At 39.5% G+C, this 20,757-nt stretch overlaps 1 protein-coding gene across 1 annotated transcript in view; it reads right to left on the bottom strand.

Annotated features, from left to right (window-relative positions):
- LOC118837041 (nck-associated protein 5-like) overlaps positions 1-20,306 on the bottom strand; it is a 477,703-nt gene extending 457,397 nt beyond the window's left edge. The window contains exon 1 of the mRNA XM_036744067.1: positions 20,094-20,306. The gene's annotated coding sequence lies outside the window, so the exon portion shown is untranslated. The remainder of the gene's footprint in view (positions 1-20,093) is intronic.
- Between the last annotated feature and the right edge of the window lie 451 nt (positions 20,307-20,757).

Below are 20,757 nucleotides of genomic sequence, written 5' to 3'. Positions count from 1 at the left end.
ACACATGCAAATTTAACCACAGGTCTTCTAACTATTCAGACATCAGAACAGAGCCTTGAGAAAATCCTAGTAGAGACAAGATTTTTTTTTTAGATCTCTCTATTACGAGATAGTTTGAGGGGAAGGCAAGAGAGAAAAAAGTAAATACATAAATTGTGCCTGGACTTTTTTTAAGTAGCAGTGCTCACATATCTAATTGTCTGATGTCACTTTGTCATGATAAACCTTTGTCCTAAGCATACTTCTGTCATTTAAAATATTTCTGGAACTCTACTTTGGGAATTACCCTTAGAATCCATGTTACCTTCTTTTTCATATAATTTCTGCTTGTAGTTTCTGTTTGTCTTTTCTCTGAAGTTTAGGGTGCTGACTTTTTCCCCTGAACTAAGTGAATGATACATGTATGTTTAATTAAAGTGAGATTGTAAACCCCTTAAAGTTGCTTTCCTTAGAAAAACAGATCAAAGAACCTGTGCTAGCAGCCCTCCTGTGTGCTGGTGTTGTTGGCCTTACACCTCCACAACAGCTGCAAGCAGCATTGTTGTTATACCTCAGAGGTAAAGAAACTTGCCGAAAAATCACACAACTAGTATGTGTCTAAGGCAGGACTTGAACCCAGGTCTTTCTGACTTGGAAGATAGCTTTGTATCCATTACATCCAGGGCTATACCTTTGTATTTTAATTTTCTCATGAGTACAATGTTCTTCCAATAAGCATTTATTAAGTGCCCATTATGTTCCAGGCTCTGTGCTAGGTGCTTTTCATATTTGGCAGTTGGGAAGGGAGCATGTGTATATCATGCAAATCATTCATATTTTCATTTTCTAATCTCTTCAATCCTTGATTCCACTGTTTTCCTTAAGTCTCACCTCCTCTGTGAAGCCCTGTACAACTGATGAGAAACAATGTGTTACTCCTTTCTCCCACCAACCACATTATTCCCCATACAGTATGACATACAATATTTATTATGCCAGTCCCCATGTTTGTCTAAAATAATGTGATCCTCATTCTTCTCCATATGAATTCGGAGTTAAATTTTGAAGTCTGTGATTGTAAACAATTAGAGCAGGGGTGGGGAACCTGCAGCCTTGAGGCCACATGAGGCCACCACATTAGGTGCGGCCTTTTGACTGGGTCCGAGTTTTACAGAACAAATCTTTTATTAAGGAGATTTGTTCTGTGAAGTTTGGATTCAGTGAAAGAGCTGAACATGAGGACCTAGAGGGCCACATCTGGCCTTGAGACCACAGGTCCCCCACCCCTGAACTACAGAATGAGCATCCTGAAACTTTCGGCAGTTCCTGAATCTTGATGAATAGCTGAGGCATGGGAGAATTGATCTAATGCTTATACATTGGACAGCAACAATACAAAGGGTTTGCCCCAATCCTTTGAAGCTATTTCCTCTGCTTATATCAACAATGAACAAGGGCAGCCAGGTGATACAGTGGATAGAGTACTGGCCCTGGAGTCAAGATGACCTGAGTTCAAAGCTGGCTGCAGACACTTACTACCTGTGTTACCTTGGGCAAATCATTTAACCCAGGTTGCCCCCCCCACCCTGCCCTGCCCAAAAGAAATAAACAAAAAACAAGCAAACAGAAACCAACGAACTAAGTTTAGAGAAGTCATGAAAATATATTAAGCTACTGAAATTAAATTAGGCAACATTTCCTCCCAGCTTCAGGTAAGTCGTTCTGCTTTCTGGAGCAATCAAACAATGTCTATCTTTCCAGGCAATTATGATTCTTCACACCTCTTTGGAAGCATCTAGTTAGTCCCTTACTTTGTACGATCACCAGAAGATTATTGTGACTGGCACCTTAAACCACATGTAAAGCTGCTATGATTTCATCCATCTCACAGTTTACCTCTGAGTTATTATCTCTTTGGGGAAGCGTTCATTCCTCCCAATCTCACAGTCTACCCGCAGAAGTTTCCCTGCTGCTTTGCAATGCACCGTATCACTGAGCAGCTGCTTTCTGTCCCCCTGGCTGCCCCTATTCTGTTCTATGGATGGTTTGTGCTCTAACTCAGAAATGCAGACAGTGGCATCTGCAGCTTCCCTGCAATGCATCCCAGACTGTCTTCCCTCCTTGGAATTCAGAAACAAATCAGAGTCTCATTGAAGAATGAACATGTCAGGGATCTAGTTCTTTCTATTTGATTATTTGATATTATTCTTGGTGGTTAACATGCAGAGCTGTAGAGTCCTTAACCAAGACAGCTTTCCAAAAATGAATTTTGGTACTGTTGGCTTATCTCGTTAGCCTAACTGCCCAATCAAGCAATCAGGAAACAATTAAGCAGCTTTGTACTGGGCAGTGTTCTAGGGGATCAGGACATAAAAACAAAACATGAAGTAGTCCTTGCCCTCAAGAAGTCCACATTCTACTAGGGCTTACAACATGTTCACAAATAAATACGAGGATGTATGCAAAATAATTGCAAAGTAATTCAGGGGAGTTGGGAATCAACACTTGAGATCAAAAAAGGGCTCTTGAAGGACACTGCCTGAGTTAAGCCTTGAAGGGAATTAACATTTGAAGAGGTAGAAGGAAAGAGGGAAAGCATAAATCCTTTCCACAATATGTCCAACAAGTGGCCTTTAGGCCCCTGATTGAATAATTGAATACTTCCAACAATGGGAAGCCCATTACTTTGGTTTATTTATTTTCAATAATCATTTTACTTATTTTTTTCAATTATTAAGCATCACTACTTCTCAAGTTCCCATATGATATTGTATTAATCAGTTATTTACCTACAAGTCACATTAAAAAAGTATGGCTGTGAATTATGTAAGTTATAACTAATGTGAGTTCTTAAAGTACAAGGATTTTTAGGACTGGGGAAGAGAAAAGCTAGCTGGGGGCAGGTAGGTGTCACAGTGGATAGAATACCAGATCTAGAGTCAGGAAGACCTGAGTTCAAATCTAGTATCAGACACTTACTAACTGTGTGACACTAGGCAAGTCACTTAAATTTGATTGCCTTAGTTTTCTCATCAGTAAAATGAGCTGGAGAAGAAAATGACAAAACATTCCAGTACCTTTGCTAAGAAAACTCCAAATGGGGGTCATGAAGAGTAGGGCATGACTGAAACAACTAAACAACAGAAAGGACTAGCTGGCCAAAACAAAGATTATTTTCTCATAGATTCACATTACTTTATAATCACAAAGTATATAATATGGCATACTTTATAATATAATCAATGATATATAATTAGTGATTATCTGGTTCAATCCCTGGATTTTACCAATTGGGAAATCAAGTCCCAAAGAAGATAGATAGCTGATATTTATATAAGACTTTAAGCTTTGCAAATCACTTCACAAAGCTTTGCTCATTTGAGCCTCACATGAACCTAGTGAAGTGACTACTTCAGGTGCGATTATCATCATTTTAAAGGTGGTGAAAGTGACATTTATAAAGAATAAAGGACTTGCTGATATTAACAAAGGTGGGATTCACACTCAGGTCCCTCCTCACACCAAGTCTAACCCTCTTCCAACTATGCCCAAGAATGCATGTCTAATCAATGCTAAAGTTGGAATTCAAAACCAGATCATCTGACTCCAAATCCAGCATTTTTTTTAACTACATCAGGCATCAGAGACACTCTCTTAGCATAAGTCTGTGGATCTACTGTTCTCCTTTGTCTCCTAGCAGTTGACTGAACTCTTCTTCCTCTTAGGATGCTCCAGTACCTTACCCTACTCTTCAATATCCCTCTCCCTGAATCATGGCTTCTTTGTTCCCAACCCCGCCCTGATATGTTTGCTTTTGATTTCCCAAATTCTGCCTCTATTCATCCCTGGGAACTTGACCCAAGATCACATACTTGATGAAGCCTACTGTTGCTTCCAGGGAAATAGCTCCTCCTCTGGAAAATTCTTCAGAATGGCAGTCTTCTATTGTACCTAACACCTTTTGAGTCAACTACATTTCCTTCCACACTGGGTACTGGTGCTAGCTCTCTAAGCTGTTCTCATTTTCACACAATGAATAAGCATTAGACAGATGGCTCCAGAGAACAGTCTTCTTTAACACAGTGTAATTAGAAAGTGTGGCAACAACTCAGCTATTTCCAGACTCTGGGTCAAGATGGCTACAATTAACAGATAATAAGTGGAACACTGCTCACTAGATTTTATTTGGATTTCAAAAACTGTAGACTAAATTGCCTCTCAGGTCTAGACGGCCGGTGTTGTGCATATTTTAAATGGCATTACAGACCAAGAAGGGGCAGGGCAGCATTTAGAATGATTTTCTGCTCAAGATGAGAGCAAATAGGTACTAAGTTTGTGTTAGCAAAGCTGGATCAGTTAAGGAGCCCCTCCTCCATGCCGTCTGCTGCTTTCAAAGCTAGAGCAGGCTAGCTCACATTCTTACCATCTGCCCCAGATCTAATATAAATGGAAATCTAAGAAATGCCACATTGTAGCTCTTGTTTGTATATTTTGTTATCCCACCAATGCCTTTTGTTATCCCACCAATGCCAAATTACCTTCAGGTAGACAAAAGCATACTGTGCAGTCAAATGGGAAAGCATACACACATACATGAAAAGCGTAAAGTGGATAAAAGAGCATCCAATTAATATAGGCTGGCCAACATGGAAAATCTAAGCCTCCAAATCGCAAGCCCATTTCCCCCACTAAGCCAATTTCTTTCATTGTCGTTGGGGAATTTTGTTGTAATAGTTTCCTGATCATTTTGAAACGCAATCTGGCAAAGTGGGTGGAGGGCCAACTTTTAAGTAAAGAAGGCCTGCATTCAAGTCCTAACAGTTACATATACTAGCTGTATGACCTTGGGCAAAATCAGTCAACCTTTTGGTGCCACAGGCAACTTCCTAGTACTATAAGTTACAGATGAGCTGCCAGCTGTATCAGAAGAAGGAGCTTTTACGTGAGGATTTCCCTACAATAAGGAAATGACAGGTTTGGAATAAAACAAAAGGACACGCAAAAACATTGCATTTTGATTTGCATCATGTTTTACATACATACATTTTAAACAAGCCAAAAGGAAACATTGGCAAGTGATGAGTTAATAACAGATTTTGGGTCTGGTACTGTAAGGCTATTGACAAAGTGGTACACAATAAACATAGAGAACCTATTGGCTCAAATCCTCACTTCAACCTATGGCAAACCCAAGTTTAAAGAAAACAGATGAAAAATGACACAGAGGCAAAGTAAGAAGGATATTTTCAACAAATACCTAGGCTTACTTCAATCAATAGGCATCATAATGTAGTAGAAAGTGCTCAGAACTGGGAATCTGAAGATCTGAAGCTCTTTAAGTGGAGCGGGACTGACCGCTTTGTTAAAGATGTCGTGGAGAGGGTTCTTATTTCAAGTACAGGTTAGATTCGAATCAAGATGGCCTCTGAGGTCCAGCCCAACTATGAGTCTCCATGATTCAGGGATCTTAGTGCTAGTGCTGTCATGAACTAGCTGTGTGATCTTTGGAAAGCCCCTTGACCTCTCTATGTTTATTAGTTAATTGGATTAGAAGACCTCTAAAATCCAGTTCTCAAGATCCTTTGTCTTAACTATATGGTATAGTTGAAAGAGCATCATACTGAGAATAGGGAGACTTGGGATTCTATTACAAACCCTGCCTCTAATTAGGAATGTGACCTTAAGCATATCACTTAACCCCCTTTGTTTTGTCATCATTAAAATGGGAAGATTTGACTTCTGGGTCACATAAACAACAAGGTGGCAGATTGGCTGCTTCCTCCAGACTCCTTTTACTTTCTAACCATTCAAAAAGAAGAATTATATACCAGATGTAGAGTATCTACAGCTGAATCCAAAGGATTAAGTAAAGGGAATTAAATGTTGCTACAAGGTAAAAGCCTTATGAATTAATACTAGATTATTCCAATCCTTAAAGCAGTAACTCAGAACCCCTTTCCCTACCAGGCTGCACACTATCACAGAAAAGATATGACATGACTTAAAAGCCTCTGCTTGTGACAGATTTAAGGGCACTTGCCCCTCTCCCCAGTGGCAGAGACTCTGCCAGCACATGCTCCTCATTCTTCTATCCTGCAATAAGGGGCAGATACTAACTCTGCCTAGCCTAGGGAGGAAGAAGAGGGGTAGGGAAGTGAGCTGATAAGTGGGTCCTTCTGATTGGGGTTGGCCTAAGTTTAGGAATCACCATGACCAAGGCTGAAGCATCCTTGCTGCTATACCTTCACACTGCAAAGAAGGGTATAGACTATTTTGGCCTTGCCATAAGAAGGAAAATGGTCTGCTGATGGAGATGAATTTATCCAATTTTTCTGGAAAGCAATTGGGAACTGTTAAGAAAGTGGCCACAATGTCTATACTCTATGGCCCATAGATTCTATTGTTAGGCATACACAAGGAGAAAAATGGTTAAAAAATAGTAAAAACCTCATAGATAACAACAAGTATTTATGACAGCATTTTCCACAACTGAAAACAAGGTAAACACTGAAAATTTGAGGAATGACTAAACCAACTGTACTATATAAATACGATGGTATATTACTGCTCTTGAGAAACAGTGAATATACTGAATACAGAGAAGGGAGAACTTCAGTGGATTGATACAAAATGAAGTAAGCAGAACCAGAACCAGGAAAACAAAATACACACCATCCAAAACAATGTAAATGGAAAGACCAACAACAAAATGATTGAGCTTGAATGCTACAGAATTATAATAACCAAATATGGCTTCAGAGGAGAGATAGAAGAAGTCATCTCCTTCCTTTATTAGCACTGTAGACTAAAGTTTGTCAAGGAAAGTTACAATGAGAAAATAGAACTTGGACTGAGCCTTAAAGGATGAATATATTTCAAAGTAGAAAAGAAGGAAGATCCATAAGGCGGACCTCTCAACCACGATTTCAAAAGTCTATATTCTGCGTATTCTGCTAATTAGTCAAGAGACACTAAACCACTATGAAGAAGATAAGTGATTTAACTGCTATAGGTGCCCTTTACAATCCCTTGAAACCCTAAGATCCTAGGTTAATTATTTGTATATTCATTGGGTTTTATGTCAGCTTTGCCTAAGAAATGATACACTGACCTTGCAAAGCAGAGGCAAAACATTTTTATATAGCTTGTTAGGAGGAAAGAGGGAAGGATGAAAAGGTAAGAAGCACTTATCTTAAAAAGATTTATAGCAGCTTAGAAATAACCACACTAAATTGGAGAATATAGCATGAAAACCTCTCAATCAAGCATGGGCCACTTTCACGTTTAAGAGGATGGAAGATTAATATCAGTACTTAAAATTCCCTGGAATTATTTTGGTTTGATATAGTGTTTTCCAACATCAATTAGTTTAATTTGGAAGTCTAATGATGAAGGATGAAAGTTTATAAATCTAAGCCTATGGGATTCTGGGGAAAAACATAAACCCCAAGGAAAAACCTGAACTCACTGTGCCAGGAACCTTTGGTTTGGGTTCAAAGCATCAGTGATGATAGCCAAATAAAGCAGAGCGAGGAGCTAACTGTGAGGACAGGGTAACTACTGGACAAAACTGAAATGGAAAGGAGACTGACATAAAAGAAAACACATGATAAAGAGCCAGAGGCAGATCATTTTCCATGTCCTGTCTTTGAAACATTTAAAAATGTTGAAAAGAAAGCAATGGGGGATTCATAGGCCATGTATCACAAGATATGGATCCCAGTTCCAGTCATTTAGTGTCCACATGTTCTTGGGCAAGTCACTCTCTGGTTCCAGTTTCCTTTTCTCTAAACTAGACTGTCATGGAAGGAAATACATGGGGCAGCTAGGTGGCGAAGTGAGTGGAGCACCAGCCCTGGAGTCAGGAGGACCAGAGTTCAAATCCAGCCTCAGACACTTGATACACTTACTAGCTGTGTGACCTTGGGCAAGTCATTTAACCTCAATTGCCCTGCCATCCCTCTCCAAAGAAAAAAAAGAAAATACAAAGTGGTAGGGCTCTGGTCCAACTCTGGGCATCTGGGAAATATTCTTCATCCCAAAAATTAGTGCAGTGACCAAATGGACCAAATTCCATTCTAGCTCAAAATATTTCGATAAGCACACTATCCCATTTAATATTCTGCTTACCACATTTTCACCTTCACTAAAATATTTCAAGCAATCCCACAATGTTGCTGCTTTCGAAGCATGGTAGGAGTATAGTACTTTTAATTCAGTGCATTGAAAAGGACTTTTGAATGGTCTGAGAGGGAGATAGATGGAGAAACACCAGGCCTTCCTATCTACTCTGACACAATATCTCAAGGCCCTCTGGACCATGCCCTACAGCTGAACTCTCTGTTGCTTCCACAAATTATAGCATTGTCTCTTTGACAGTAAGGGCTGTCTTGCCTTCCCCTCCCCCCATGCAATGCCAGGATTTAACACAGTGCTTGGCACATAGCAAGCACTTATCGAATGATTTTTCATTCATTCATTGATTTGTTATTTCAAAGACAGGTGAGAATAGTGAGGGCTGAATTAGTAATTGAAAGATTCATTGGCATTTGACTTGGGCCTTAAAGTATTATGAAACGTGCCACTGACTTACCTTTGCGACACCTTATCTAAGGACCTTCATCTCCAACCAAACCAGTCCTCTCCACCTATCCAAATTTCAACTGTACCTCAAGGATCAGATCAAGACCCAACTTCTCCATTATAATTCCCCTGACAGCTTGAGCCTTTATAGATCTGTATCTTTTTTTCTGAATTAAAATATTACCTACTGATGAACCCACATAATTAATATCCTCTCATCTCTAATGCTCTGTTCTTTAGCTCCCAATTTTCTCAACTAATCATCCAAATATTCTAGTCCATTAAAATCTCTCCCTACTTGATACAGCCATAATATCTGTCACAGAAAACTAGAATTCTGAAGCTGTTAAGACTGCTGATCATGTGATCCAACCTCTATCCAAAGTAGATATTCACTATACAGCACCTCTGAACTTTCATTATGTTGTATTGGGCAGAAAATTTCTAGTTACAGAGATCTCAATATTTAGGTAGTCCGTCATGTATTTGACACATCTTAACTTTTTGAAATGCTTCTTTTTATTCAGCCACAATCTTCCTCCCTGTGACTTCTACCTATCATTTTCTAACTGTTACATCTATGAAATGTCTACTCACTCTTCCATCTTTTAGTTTATCAACTATTTGAAAAACAACTAGCCTGCTTATTCCTACCATTTTCCCCACCAAAGTCTTTTCTTCAAGTTAAACACAACCATTCCTCATATGGCTTCATGTCTGTTTTTTTTAATGTTTTATTGATGCTTTTAAAAAATAAACATCATTCTCACTTCCCAATAATATCCACCCCATCCATAAAACCCTCACTCATAACAAAGTACATAGTTAAGCAAAACAAACAGACTCACTGACCATTCCTGAAAACATATGCCTGGTTCCACATTGGTATTTCACCAACTCTACGAAGAGGAAAAGAAGCATGTTTCATCGACAGGGATCTGGAATCAAAAATATGACCTTGTTTCCAATCCCCTCACCATTCTGGTCACTTTTCTCTAAACATTCTCTTGTGACACTGACTTCAGTTTACTTTAATAAACTTCAGTTTATTATACTGTTGATGGTTTCCATGTATATGCCTGCTCTGCCCCATTGGATTGTATTGCCCTCAGAGAGCAGTGGCTGTATCTTACTTAGACTTCTCTTCTAACACCTAGAACAGTGCTATTCATGTGGGTGGCAGTCAGTAAATATTTGTGGAGTGAATAAATGTTTGAGAAGGGGAAGAAAAAGGAGCTCAAACTTTTTGGCAATTTTAACTGAACTTCCTTTGTAATGAACTGATGCAAATCTGAAACCCTTCTAGGGTTTTCTTTCCCTTTCCTGGTAAGCAGAATAGGTTTCCTTGGGTGAAAGCTGGCATGAAAATGGATCTATTTATTCTTCTTCCTCATATTAATCCCTGTAAATAATTACATTCTCATTGTCACAGAGCCTCCAGAGTTGGAAGGGACTACCTTATCTGAGCCACGTTGTTGTTTGCCCTTCTCTCTTGAAGAAGACCATGATATTAGAAGCTGATGCCATGACTTGCAAGTGAATTGGACTTAAGTGAAGGAGGGCTATGCAAAGTCACCAGCCTCACTCTCAAGTCTGGACCTACCTGGGTCCAGTGGCAAGATATAGATCAGGACGACTGGAGATGGCCTGGGATGCAGTGGGAGACCTTGGCCTTTTTAAGCCACACTTGAAAAAGATATCCCCTCTACTATGTGATTAATAATTTCCCGTGAGGGGGGGAAATGTGCTGCTTAAAATTTTAAGGATTTTTTTTCAAGCTGAAATCTGCTGCAACTTCTGTCCGTTGCTTCCAGTTTTGTCCTCTAGGGCCATGCAGAATAAGTACAATTCATCTTCAATGTTCAAAGTTGAAGAAAACTATTAGGCCCCTCTTAAATCTTCTCTTCCCTAGGCCAAGCATCCTTAGGTCCTACAAATGATTTTTCAATGGTCTCTTGCCTCCCTTTCAGTGTTCTATCCACTTGTGGTGACCAGTTCTACCTCACTTATATGTGCCATCTCCTCATACTACAGTGTGAGCTCCCTGAGAGCAGGGGCTATCTCAATTTTCTTTTTTGTAGCCTCAGAACGTAACATAGTACTTGGCACATACCAAATGTTTAGTAAATGCTTTTTCATTCATTCATTAATTTATTCATTCATTCGCCTTCACACACCCAAGAACTTCAGGCTATATGATGGATGTTCAAGATGTCCCATCTACACCTGTCTTCATAGTCATGCCATTTGCTCTAAATTTTTTGTCCATCCTTTTGCCTAGGAAAAGATGCTCTCACCTTTCAATTAGAAATGAATGCTCTAAGGATGTTACTTAAGAGATATAGTATAATTCATGTTACCTCTCTGAGCCTCTATCGGTACAGTAAAAAAAGTACATGGAAAAGGGGACAAAAGGATCTCTAAGGCTCCTGTGTTTATATAAGTTCCTCATTGCCCTGAAGCTAATTTGATCTTGACCACAATCCTGGGAGGTAGGTGCTATTATTATCCGCATTTTACGGTTGAGGAAACTGAGACGGGGTGAAGTGATTTCCCCAGAGTCACTTAGTAAGTATCTGAGGCTGGATTTGAAGTCGGGTCTTCCTGTCTCCAGGCCCAGGGCTCTATCCGCTGGTCACCTAGCTGCCCCTTAGAGATCTTCTAGAATAATCTCCTCACTGCACAGATAAGAAAATACCCTAGCAAGGCTAAGTGACTGGCTCTCAGTTACACAGGGAGTCAGCCAAGTTAGTGGAATGAAAATAATTCTTTGTGTGCTAAGAAGGTCTCTAGCTGATTTCTTATCTTTCTAGAACAAACACTAACTGGAGAAACCTAGAGACAACTTGCTCCTTCAAGGCTGTTTTGTCTTGTTTTGTTTTGTTTTTTCTCTCTGTGTTTGCACATTCATTCTTAAGCTTGGCATCTGAAAGCCTGCTCCATTGCACAAGCTCTCTTGAATGCCTCCTCTGGCATTTGCAGGTCTTTCCCCAGACACTGTCCATAAGGAGCAGTCACCTGTATAGGCAAATGACAGAGAACTATTGAACTGTTCAGTCATCTGTACACTGTTAATTTCACAGGCAGCCTGCCTTTGTCACTACTCAGTCCATAAAAAACCTGCTAATATTTAACATTTTTTTAAAAAAGAGAGCCAGTGAGAGAAAGAAATTGCAAATCTGTCAAAGAACTTACCAGACCTGTTAAGAAACTCTCTCCAGAAAATTGAAGACACATGTCAAGCCTTCATAAAAACCTTACAAATGGCAAAGAAAAATCTAAAGCAGCAACTCATGCAGAAACTATTTAATCAAAGAATAAAGACAATTATAACATCTGTTAATCTTTTGTGTAGGTTATAATTAGATGCTTCGGAGAAACACCCTTTCAAGGGTGATCCTTTAACATCTGTTATGAGGATCAGCAGCACCGAGAAGCTCCTAACACCACTGCTGCGCTTAATCGAGAATATCTTCAGCACAATAGGTTGGCAGAGGACTCCTGAAGGTGCCAGGAATGATGCAAAAATAAGGCAGGGCATCCCCTGACTCTGACTCAAGCAGTTAATGGAAGAAACTTGTTTTTAAAGCAACCATGTGAAAGGCACTCTGCAAAGCACAAGGGATACAAAAATATAAAGAGAGTGGTCTTTGCCCTGAAGTAGCTTACATTCTACTGGGGAGCCACAAAACTCCCACAAATACAGTGCCAGAAAAATGAGGAGGGGAAGAACATTGACAAATGTTCAGGGAAGGCTTTCGCTCGGAGGGGTGAGTCCTGGATTACAGCTCTTGTGACTGCTTGAAGGCAAGAAAATACAGATGACAGATTTAAAGCAGGAAGAGACCTGAGAAGTCATCAGTACTAATTCCCTCATCCTACAGGTGAGGAAACTGAGTGTGGCACTACATTCAGCCAATGTCTAGTCATTCAGTTTGAGGGGAACTCTATGACTCTCTTCTTCCTCTCTTATATCAGAGATCCACTCCAACCACAGTTACCACCATTCCTTCTGAAAGGAGAGGAAAAAAAAATAAGGGGGATTGGTAGAGGAAGAAAGAACCAAAGGTGGAGGAGAGGGACAGGTAGAGATCCAAGTAAACATATCATCATAGTATCATAGATTTAGACTTGAAGGAGAATTCAGATATTGTCAAATCCAATGCCTTCATTTTACAGATGAAGAAACTGAGGCCCAGAAAATTTAAATGACTTGCCCAGGATCACATAGCTAGAAAAATGTGTGAGGGAGATTGAAACATGAAACAAAAGGACAACCAAGTCATAGAGTGGAAGAGGCAAGGGAGGAAGGCAGATAAGAGGAGTAGAATGAAATTCAGCACTGCCATTGATCTCACCCTACCTCATCTCAATCTCTCATTCTCCTGCTGATGCCAGGGACCATTCATTGCAAACTGCAGAATTTTGCATTTTTGCCAAAAAGATATGCATAGAGGACAAAGCTAAGGGCAACCTATAAACAGATGTAATTTGTTGCACAATGAAGAGCCTCCACATATGGGGATAATATAACAGAAAGCACTCACTGCCCAGGAGGGCAGGGCAGCTTCCCAAATGGTTAGTTCATGCTAAAGAGATTGGTTTATGCCAAAGTTGTAGTGAATCACTGTAGTTCTTTGACAAATTGAAGAAGTGATTCACAAAGGGATTAACAATCACTCTGTCCTAACAACTGGAAACCACATTTCTAGCATTATCAGCCCTCAGTTCTCTAAAGCTGTCCCCTTGGGTATTGGCACCCCTCAATAGTAACAGATGGGCTCCAAAATTTGGACAGCTTCTTCAGTGCCTCCAAGTGAATCGTCATGACGTTCTTGGTGATATAGGATCCAGCTTCTACAGCAAAGGTTATTCTATGATTCAAAGGACTGGTATTTCTCTGGTCCATCTGGGAACAATCAAGGGTTTTTAACCTTTTTTGTTAAGGTCTAGATCCCTCTGACACTCTCAGCAAGCCTATGGACTCATCAAAATAATGTTTTAAATGCACAAAATAAAAATTCATAGAACTATAAGTGAAACCACTTATATTCAAATAGTCATTACCATTTTTTTAAAAAAGATAAATTGACCTGAGGTTAAGAGCCCTTTATCATGGTCAACTACTATCTTGTTTTCTATGTGCTTTTCTTAACTTTCATATAAAAATATTATTTTGCCAGCAAATAAAAATGCATTTCATATTTCCTTCTTTCTTTTCTTTTGTTCTTTCTCCTCTTTTGTTTCTTTCATTCACTTCATTCCTACAACTCATTCAACAAGTATTGATTGAGCTCCTATTTGGCAGTCTTCACAAATATGGGCACTAAAGCATCCCTGAAAGTAAACAGGCTCTCTCCAATTCACAAGATAACGTGGGTAGCTTGCTGAAAACAATGCCAATTACCCTTTTGATATAATTCCATGAGAACTGGTAGGATGTTAGCTCTCCAACAGTGTTTGATATAAGTGATAGTGTTTGATATAAGAATATAAACTAGTGTTTGATATAAGGGAGCATACCCATGTGTGGAAAGACAGTGTGGTACAGTGGAGAAAGCAGTGAATGGGACTTCAGTTCTGGTCCCAGCTGTCAATAACTACCTCTATAACCTTGGGTAAGTCACTTTACTTCTCTGGACCTCATATTTCCATGCCTGTAAAATGGGTGAATTGGAGTAGATGATCTCTAAGGTCTGTCTAGCTCTCAGATGCTATGATAATTATTCATCATTAAGTGCATGCCCAAGAGAAGAAAAATTCATGGTAAATCTCTTATAGCACTAAGGAAGGGAAAATAAATCTCTATTTAGAGTGAGGCTCACAGAAATTTTGTGGGCAGATACTTTCATAACCTGCCCCTTCCTGCCTTACTGGTCTTCTTACATCTTACACCTTCCACATCCTCTTCAAAAGTAATGAACCTGACTGCCTTGCAGTTCCTTGAATGAGACACTCCATCTCTAGACTACAAGAATTTTCACAGGCTGTCCATCACCCTTGGAACGCTCTCCCTCCTCATCTCTGCCTCCTGGATTCCCTGACTTTCTTCAGATCTCAGCTATAATCTCACCTTCCAGAGAAAGCTTTTTTTTTTAATTCCCCTTAATACTAAAGCTTTCCCTTTGTGAACTGCCCCCAACTTAACCTGTAGGTGCGTGTATGTATGTAAGTATTATTATTGTTTGTCCTTCATTCTCAAAGAGGACCGCTGATGTCAGGAAAGTGATTCATGACTTGCAAGTGAATTGGATTTAAGTGAGGCAGAGTTGTGCAAAGTCACTAACCTCACTCTCTCTTCTAAGAATCATCTGGGTCCAGTGGCAAGATATAGATCAGTACGACTGGAGATACAGAGATAGATAGACATAGATCTTATTTGTTGATACTTGTTTTCATGTTGTCTACATCATCAGACTGTAAGGTCCTTGAAAGCAGGACTATCTTTTGCCTTTCTTTGAATCCTAGCACAGGATCTGGTGTATAGTAGGTGCTTAATAAATGTTCATTGACCAAATGGCCAATAAATGGAAGCTGATGTAGATGGAGCCAGAGCGGGTTTTTTGTTGTTATTTATCTTGGTTTCATTTGTTTCAGCTGTTGTGGTAGTTGAGGGATAGTATCATCTTTGCATTTCTTAGCTGATAATAAACTACCTAGAACCTTAGAGCTCAGGGTTCAAATTAAAACTAATTAATAGATTTTAGTGAAGGCCCAAAGCCTCCTTTAGGGACCTTGGCTCTTAATGACCCATCCAGGTTCTTTAGCTGCTTCTAAGAAAACTGAGCCTGGAGAGGAAAGGGTAGAATTTCCCATTTTACCCTACTGTAAGAGGGAGAAAACTATTTTAAAAGGTTGAGTTTGTGGGTTCTCTTTTTCTTTTTGTAAGTTTCACTATAACTCATCAGGAATATTAGAAAATGACTTAACCAGCAGGACTTTTAACTCATTGGTCCTAGAATTTGAAATGGAACATAACTCAGTTTAATAAGGCCCTCTGCTGACCATCTCTATAATGACATCTTATAAAGATGACGTACTCGGACTTCCAAGAGACTTTATTGTAAGTACATTTAATAAATAGTAAGCTATCTTGCATTTTTGATTATATAAATCAGGGAAGAAAGAACTAGTGAAATGAAAATGAAATGGGAGAAGGAAAAAATGTCATTCTGTGGTGGCTGCTTATTTATCTATTCATAAAGTCACATTGCATTATTACTTGCTTTTTTCTGATAAACTATACTAGGATATCAATAGTATACTGAAATAAAGGTGAATTGCATTTATTTTTACTTAAAAATGACCTAAACATTGATGGAGCCACACAAGATCAAATTATGAATACTATTTACTAGCTTGCTATATCTCCGCATTGGTAATTAACTATAATTAGAGTTAGAGAAAAATTGTACATCGGCATCCAAATTGCAATAATAATTAACTCTTTCTGCCTATGTGGTATGATGACTGACAAAGAAATGGAGTACATGGTTAACTGCAGAACTGAACAATTTGGAGAAGAATGAATTATTAAGAATCAATTAGTCCTAACGACAGGACATTGTTTGAGGTATGTCTTTTGGGATAGCCTGTGTTAGGCTCTTCAGTTGCAGAATCAGGTTAAATCAATCCTGTAGCATTGCATAAAAAGCCTATCAGAGCCCCAGCTCAAGAGTAGTGTTTTTGTGCACCGGGCTAGCATTTCAGGATTAACAGCTATGTTTTCAACTCCTAATGTTTATCTGTCCTTTTTATTATCCAAGCTGCCATTCACAAGATCCAAATCATTTCCAGCCCATGCAAACAAAATTGGTTTGGGATTTCCCTCTTGAACCCAGCCTACTGGGCTCACCCAAGCCATCTAAATTTTACTCAAAGAAATCATTATTACCAAAAAAAGTTACTTTCTAGCATGAGAGACTTGTTTTCTTGCCTTGAAAATATAGATTAATTTATGTAACAACTAAGAAGGATCTCATGTAATTGAGGCTTCCAAAGCCTACATGATACACTTCATTAGACAAGTATGTATTGGGGCATTGTAACTGCTATGGGTAATGTTCTACATATCCTGGAGATTTATTATTTCATCTGTAAAGAAAGCACATTTGGGAATCCTGAATTCCACAGGCATCAACTTTGTAGGTTTAGGGAACCAGGCTAAAACAGGGCTATGAGGTCCCTCGCATTCCACTGGTTGAATGCCTTGCCACAAACAAACTTAAACAGACCCTTTCCCTTTATCCTGCTCTTTATATCTATGAACAGAAAAATTCTAGCTCTTTCCCTCGGAAGGCTATTCTGGAGGTTAAGAAAACAACCAACCAATGTTTCCAATTGTTTTCACCTAAATCCCCTGAATCCCTGAATTATAATCTTCTTCTACTCTGAGCTCTGTTTACAAATGCCGAGGCCTGCAATGCTAGTGTACTTACTTGTTCATGTTTATCCATAAACTTCAGCTAATTTACATAAAGTTTCATGTCTGATTTTTTTTAAGTATCAAAGAGGAGAGCTTTATTCTTCTTTACTCTTAGGAGAGAGGTGGGAGGAGTGAAGAGCAAATGGACTGGACTTTAGGTATTACTGAAGGACTCAAGAATCTGGATCGTTGGCTCAGTGCCAGCTCATGAATTTCAGTCTGATTCTTAGAGGTGAGCCAAGGTCAGGTGATCCTGCTAGTACGGCACTGAAATTATATAGGGGCTGAAACCTGGGAATATCAGTGAATCATAGTGCATTAGGAATGAAAGAGACCTCACCACGCATCTAGTCCAACACCCACACCTTATCCTCCTTTTACAGATGAGCAACCTGAGGGCGAAGGAAGTTAAGTGACTTTGCCAGGGTCAAATGGCTGGCAGATCTAGGGCTACAATTCAGTTCTCCTTATTTTAACTGCAATTTCTTTGGACATCACTGCCATTCTTCTCATGCATAAAATATCCTGTTTTCCAGACACTAAAAATTTGGAGTTTTATGTATATATCTTGGATTCAACACTGTGAATATACATAAGTTCAATCAACTGGCACTCAAGAAGCATTTATTAAGTGTCTGTTATTGCCCAAGCACAGTGGAAGGCTTCTATCCTAGGTGCATACACTCCATAGAGGAAGACGTATATACATATATGTGTATATGTATTATACATATAATATTATATTATATATGTATTATATATAATACATATGCACATATATACATATACACACACATGTGTGTATATACACACACAAAATATAGACAAGGTCATAGGATGGGGTGGGAGGAGAAAAATGCAGCTTCTGCTGATAGGCAAGCCAGTGGAAAAATAAAAGTGGGGAAAACCTTTCCTTTACATAGACTTTTATGTAAAGAAAGGAAAAGGGGGTAGTTGGCATGGGACTAGATATTAGTCACTGAGTTTTGCTACTACAGAAACTCAGTTTATAAACAATATAAACTATGTGGTTCAAAACTAGAGTGTGATAATACATCAGAGCCTCACTAAAATGCCTTCCCCTGGGGCCATGCCATAGACTACCTGATAGGTGAGACCACCAAGAAACAAACTCCTTTTGATACTTCAGTAACTAAGATCCCTTGGATTGGGCCCAAAACAAAGCTACCTTATACCCACTGGAATTCTGCTCAATAACAAAGAATGCTATACTGAGGGGCACCAGTGTGAAAGTTTTGCATTTAGGATGCCTGTCATTTGAGTGCCTAAAACCACTCACTTGCTCATTTTGTACCCTATCAAATTTGAAGGGTAAGAACAGAGGTATCCCACTGGTTGGCTGAAAACACAGAGAAGGACAAAAGTTACATGTCAGTGACCCTATAAAAGGGTCCAGAGTAAAGCTTCCTCATTAAAGAGGCTGAAGAGTGCAATAGAAAGGATGCTGGGTTTGGACTTCAAGAACCTGAGTTTGAACTCCAGCCCTATCATGGATTACCCATGTGGCCTTAGGAAAGGACACACAAACTCCCTGGGGATTCCTTCATCGGTAAAATGAAAGGGCTGTGCTAACTGACCTCCAAGGTCCCTTCTCACTTCAAATCCACAGTCTCATGATCTTCTGTGTAATATAATGGATACATTTTTTTTTTTACAAAGGAGGCAATATTAAGTTACAGGCAGGTCCCATACACCTACCCATCACACTTTTTTCTGAATTTCAAATGCAAAAAAAAGACTTAACTGACAGCCAAAAGAAGGGGAATCTAGATAAACTCAGGTCACTCACTCTGCTCAATCACTAAAAGCAGAGAAGGGACGATCTCAGAGCTCCTTTCCAGCTCTCACATTCTATGAGTCTGTAATAGAGAAGGTAGCACGTGAGTACTTTAACTTTTGTGCTGGCTTGACTTAGCAGCTGGTTTCAGGAGCCAGCTTATGTCTTAGGGAATGAGTCATGGAGATAACATGCTGAAGGTAACAGGCATAACTACTTCTTGCCAGTCCACACAGTAATGTTGGCAGACCTTGATCTAAATTTTAGTTAAGTGATGATTTGCTACTGTGTGCAAATGATAGGATTGTGGGGGATAAGGGACAAACACTGCAGCCTAGAGAAAGAAGGGGGACACCCTTGCATCTCCATTTAACAGAACTGACAGAATTTCAGTCCACATGAGTTACAAGAGAACACCCTTGTCAAAGAGCCGTGGCGTTCATTCAACAATAAACACTCCTTAGCTGGCTGACACACACCTTCCCACTCTCTATAGATCAGGTCACCTTGGGTGTGGGGGTGGCATGTGGAGAAAATGAAAGCATATTTAAGAGAAAGAAAGGTCTTAGCCCATGTGGATTTTGCACTTCTAAAGTGTGTAACTTTTCAGAGACACAATAACAGCTAACTAATCCAGAGGATGAAAAGACCATTTAAAATTACACTAGAAGCCCAGGGAAGAAGGAGGGGGAGGGGGGAAGAAACAACTCAGTTCTTACAGGAATGGTTTCCATTTCAAGACATTATTTATATCCTACCAGAAATTCCCTGAGTTCATGAGGGTGAAAAACAACATCAGCAACAACCAATATAGATCTCTGGATGGTTCATCATAGCAAAACTCCCTTATGAAGGGATTCTTTCCAAAACAGAGTAACTCACTCACAAGGACCCAAGCTAAAAGGTTATGTTTTCCCAGTAGAGAAACTAAAAGATCATCTTCCCATTTTCTCTGGTTATACTTTAGAGGTCAATCTAACAATATTTTGGAGTGGGTTTCCCTCCTCCCCTCCAAGCCACCGTTCTGATGGGAAACGTAGCTATCTGCCATCCTATTAGCATGTGTTCTCTGTTATGCCAGTTATAAGAGACAATGAGTATCCCCACACCTAAATCCCGTTCAACTTTAATGCTGTAATTACTGAGAACAACTGCATACTTGCTGTGGCAGCGAGGGAAAGCCTGGAGAAATTCGCTAACCTAATCATATCACTTTAAAAGGAAAGCAAGCTGTACAAATAAGATAAACTGTAAGAACAGGGGTTAGGATTGGGGGGGGGGGAGTGAAGAGAGAGAAAAAATCCTTACTTGTAGTTAGTTCTTCAGTCAACACATGTCACAGTCCTGGAGATATTAGAATTGCAAGGGCTCTCACCAGCTTAAAAATTCTCCGGAGTTTATCCTCTGTTTATTTGTGAAACTTTAAGAGGCTGTGGTTATAGCAGAGTAGAATGAGTTCCCCAGAACATCCAAAGCACCCACCAAGTTCTCCAGAATGTGCAGAGCAAGTTTGCTGAGAGTTAGTTCCTTCTGCTCTTCTGTAGTTGTTCCGTACTTGTAAATACAAGCTCTGTGGACAAAGTCCCAAATGACATCACTGGCAGCTGCATATTGTTGAGTCTTTATTAACTGACTGTCAAAAAGAAAGAGGGGAGAGAGAGAGAGAGAGAGAGAGAGAGAAGAGAGAAGAACAACCCATGTGTATCTTTCCTGCAACAGCAAAACCGACATCATGGTGTGGATTCCAGTTATACATATGTAAATAATTCTATTGATTCCATCTATCAGGGAGCTGCTTTTCTTAGGTCAAACCCATTTTCATGAGAAAGAAAAGGATAATTGCCTCCTCCAATTTACAAGCTATGAGCCCAAGACTGAGAAGAAAAAGTTTGAAAGCTTAAGCAGCAACCTGACAACTTATTTGCCTCCATATTTTGGACATTCTATTTCTTTAAAAAAAATTGTAGATTTA

Source organism: Trichosurus vulpecula, chromosome 2, assembly GCF_011100635.1.
Source record: "Trichosurus vulpecula isolate mTriVul1 chromosome 2, mTriVul1.pri, whole genome shotgun sequence".
NCBI lineage: Eukaryota > Metazoa > Chordata > Mammalia > Diprotodontia > Phalangeridae > Trichosurus > Trichosurus vulpecula.
This window is presented reverse-complemented; position numbering and strand designations above follow the sequence as displayed.